The sequence below is a fragment of the Euleptes europaea genome, chromosome 9 (genome assembly GCF_029931775.1).
Source record: "Euleptes europaea isolate rEulEur1 chromosome 9, rEulEur1.hap1, whole genome shotgun sequence".
In the NCBI taxonomy this organism is placed as follows: domain Eukaryota; kingdom Metazoa; phylum Chordata; class Lepidosauria; order Squamata; family Sphaerodactylidae; genus Euleptes; species Euleptes europaea.
The window spans coordinates 36,893,069-36,897,510 of NC_079320.1; the positions used below are offsets into that span (position 1 = coordinate 36,893,069).

At 43.4% G+C, this 4,442-nt stretch overlaps 1 pseudogene; it reads left to right on the forward strand.

The window, feature by feature from the left end:
- Positions 1-1,766: 1,766 nt before the first annotated feature.
- On the forward strand, positions 1,767-1,893 carry LOC130483139 (U5 spliceosomal RNA; annotated as a pseudogene).
- Positions 1,894-4,442: the final 2,549 nt, after the last annotated feature.

Sequence of the window (4,442 nt, forward strand, 5' to 3'; positions counted from 1 at the left end):
AGAAGCCGTGAAAAAGTGATGATGGGAGTACTGGGGAGAGACAAAGCAGTGATGGGGTGTGTGTGGGGACAAGCAAGAGAAAAGGAAACAAGAGCTAGCAGGAGAATGAGATGCCCTTTGTCCAATAATGTTGTGTCTTGTGGGTCCCCTTTTGTTAGTTCTATTTCTGAAACATTATAAAATGACAATGGGCTTGCTGCTTGTGCCAGACCCCAGTGAACCTGTGGGCCTTGGGGGGGAAAAAGGAACTTTTTTTCTGTCACCACCCCATGCTGGAGCCATTTACAGGTTAGGGTTCTGTTTGATTCCGTGGGAGCCACAGAAGCATCATGTATTTGAATACTGCCTATTTGAGAAGAAGTGATGACCTCAAAGAACCCCTTATCTTTTAGAGAAATGTGGGCTTGGAACCCAGTATGGGATGTCAGGCCTATCCATTGATGCCATTTGGAGTACCTGAATCAAGTGGGCATCTCCAGGACAGTCAGAATTGGGACTTAGGGTAGCCAACTCTAGGCTAGGAAATTCCTGGAAATTTGTGGGTGGAGCTTGGGAAGGGCAAGGTTTGGGAAGGGAGTGCTATAGAAGCCACCCTCCAAAGCAGCCATTTTCTCCTGGTGATTTGTAATCGGGAAATCAGTTGTAATACCAGTTGATATCCTGGCCCCACCAAGAGGTTGACAACCCAAGGGACTACACAGATGAAATTTTCACTCATGTTAGGATATCACAGTTCACACTGCTGTTCTTCCACTTAAAATTGTGGCCTTGGTTCAGCCTACATTGCTGTCTTCACTTGGAGAACAAAAGAAGAACAGGAGCAAGTAACTCAAGGTTAAGCCAAGAACCTCCTTGATAGCCTTTGAATATACTTCTGAGGATCCTGCCTTCCATTTGTATAAGACTAACAGGAGACTGTGTAGCAGCAAGTGTGTAGCAGCAAGTAATGCTCCCCTTTGCCACTCCCTTTCTTTTGATGCTGAAGAAACAAACATTGCTACTGAATGGCATTTTGATAGCTTTCTGATCTTGATCATTAAACAAAGGAAGGTTCCTGGCCTTCTGAACTCTTTTAATCTCTAGTGGGTTTTTTCTCTCTCTTTTTTAAGTGCACTGTTGAATATAGCGTGCCCCATCGCTTCAAAAATGCACCATACTAGCAGGAAACAATGTGTTTTAACAATCACCAAAGAACCCTTTTATTTACTACAGTGACATTCCTTCTAATTAAATTTTTATCTTTGAAGGTATTTAGGCCTCTCTGATCCATCTGGGATATGTTTGCTTTCAGGTTTGCCTCAGGCCCAATGTATTTTTGTTGATATACTGAACAGCAGGCTCTCCTTCGTGATTGCAAGTTTATTCCCCACTGGTGGTTTATTCAAGAGATTCTTTTGCCTGTTTCCAAGTACTCCATCGAAAGCATTTTTAGAGCATGTGAGAGAAAGCTCAGTAGTCCTGTGATGCTGTCTTTGTGAATCAGTATGATTCTATGCTCACTCCACAAAGAGATGTGCAAGACCAGCCACATGTTTGTGTGGGTTTGGGAACACAAGGTGTCCATGTTATCCCTAGTCATAGCTCCTTTCTTTTTTACTTTGTCATGGCTCTTTTTCTTCAGCCTCCCCCAATCTTGGCTATGCTGGAAGGACTACAGCATGACTTTTTTGTAGACTTTTAGCCTCATTGGTAGGGTTGCCAACCTCCAGGTACTAGCTGAAGATCTCCTGCGATTACAACTGATCTCCAGCTGATAGAGATCAGTTATACTCTGGTTTCTCTTCAGATCGTATAAATCTTTCGTCTTTTACTAAAGATTTCCGTGGAGAGGAACATTTATGGGATAGAGATCAGTTCACCTGGCAGCTTTGGCAATTGGACTCTATGGCATTGAAGTCCCTCCCCTCGCCAAACCCTGCCCTCCTCAGACTCAACCCCAAAAACCTCCCTCCAGTGGCAAAGAGGGACCTGGCAACCCTACTCATTGGTACCAGTGAGTCTAAATGGAGCACAAAAGCACAACATTTCTGCTTATACCAGGGCATGTTGCAGGGTTCCATCAGAATACACTGCAGAGGACCCTGAACTAAGGCTAATTCCCATTGAGACGGATACCCAAAAGAATTTGCAAAGCACATTTACTTTGAGTTCTGCTTCCTCAAATCTACCACGCAATTTTTCCATTTAGAAATGGCATCTCTAGTTAATGTGGGCTCTCTGGCAGACTTTCATACTTGGAAGGCACCTGCCCACACTCATTTCTAATATGGCATAACACATTGAATTTTCTGTAGCCATGCATATAAGGATCCATAGTATCTCTATCTCCTTCCACCCAACAGCCAACCTACCTTTATCTGCCCCTCTGTCTTCCCCCCCCCAAAAAAAGCAGTCTCTGCCTTGGAAAACTATGGCCCAATTTTATGGTTCCAGCCACTGAGCCAGGGCCACTTACATCATAGGGAACCCTCAAGGACTCGTGGTGTAGAAACTTATTTTCCCCTGTATCCCCCTCTCTACACTATACCCTCTTGGCCTCCTCCTGTCAACTCCGATATCCTCTCCCCTTTCCCTGCCTCATTCTCTCCTTCTCAACCATTCACCAACATAATTTTAATCTGTCTCCCATCTTCAGGTATATTTATTATTGATTTACTTAATTTATATCCTACCTTTCTTCACAGTGGGGACCAAAACAAGCTTACATTATTCTGCTCTACTCTTTTTTATCTGCACAACAACCCTGTGAGGTAGGTTAGGCTTCCACAGTAAGATGGGGATTAGAACCTGAGTCTCCTAGATCCTACTGTGAAGCTCTAACCACTACACACACTGGTTTTCATAGGGTGGCTGGCATTGAACAGTAGCAAGCAGCCAGGTCTAACTGTATGGACGTCAGGTGGTATGAAGCCAATCAGAGGTTGCTTCCATGCCTAGGGTTTCCAACTTCCGGGTGGGACCTGGAAATCTCCTGGAATAATAACTGAACTCCAGATGACAGAGGTCTGACCTTCTGGAGAAAATGACTACTTTGGAGGATGGACTCTATGGCATTATATTTGTCTGAAGCCTCTCCCCTCTTCAAGCCCTGCCCTCCTCAGACTGCACCACAAAATCTCCAGGAATTTCCCAACTTGGAACTGGCAAGTGTAGCCAGGTATGGCCCCAATCAGTCTCTCCAAACAGGCCTGGAAAACACCCTGCCCCCTCCCCTGCCTTTTACTGACACAACCAAGCCTGGAATACCATGGTTGCCTAACAACAGCCATTGAGAGAATCCATTGCTTAAAGCTACAGGTTTTCCTTTTATCATTTTCAAGTTTATTTAAAACCGTCCAATGTAAGATTTCACATTTTTGTGCAAACCTGAGGTTTTTTCAGGTTTGTAGAAAGATCTGTCTTGCCCGCTCACAGCTCTAGTCACTGGATTTAAGTATACTCAGATATGGCTGACTTCGCTATTAGTATATGGGTTTTTAAAAATGCTAATGTTCTGAATAGAAGGATGAAAAAGGCATCTTTATTAACTTCGAGGATGATTATAGCAAATGTGTCTGGGTAATATTTTTAGGTTCTTCCTACCTTAATTTCTTTCTCGATGTTTCAATTGCCAGAATGTCAAAAAGGCCAGTTTTGCATGCTGGCAGGGAGTATAATATGCCAGGTTGTTTCTTTTATTGCCTTAAAAAGTGGAGAGCAGTAATCATTGAAAAACAGAGCAGGGTTTTGTTTTTCTAACTCATTTCTCGATGGACTCTAGTTAAAGACCGTGGCCACATTTCCTTTTTTTACATTTAGTTTTTATTTTTTTGGTGTGGAATTTGAGCCAGAGATTTCTATGGTGAAGTTCAAGTACTTGATTTCAACACCAGAATAGACCCTTAAGCAATAGCTCGAAAAACAAAAGAATGCCTATAAGCATGTTCAGATTACATTGACCCCCCCCCCAAATTAACTCAAACCAGCACACATCTGGTGTAACATGTGCTATTTCCATGGATGGAACTGTCAAGAATTTTTTTCTTGGTAAATATCAGCTCCATATGTTCTGACTCAGAGCTCAGACTGAGCCTATGGTGCAGGTGAACAGGGGCACAGGGAAGGAATATTTTTCTGGACTGAAATGATTTTTTGGAATACCGATGTCTTCCACAATATAGCAATGCTGTGGCTGGTAAAAATGCTTGGCAACTCCAAGCATGGAGCTCTTAAGCCCTGTGCAGACTACCTGTCTGTGTGTTTACTCACTGCATTGGGGAGAGAGAATGAACACAACCATGCTGGCCCCACCCTGTGCCTCCATGTAATTAACAAGAAATTTGAATAGTGTAAAGGTGCAGAGGAAATGTCTGTGTGCATGCCCTATCTCCATGATCAGCAGCATTCAGAAAACTGAGTCCATTTATGCACAGGAGGTTTTGCCTTGGGTTTGCAGCTCTCTA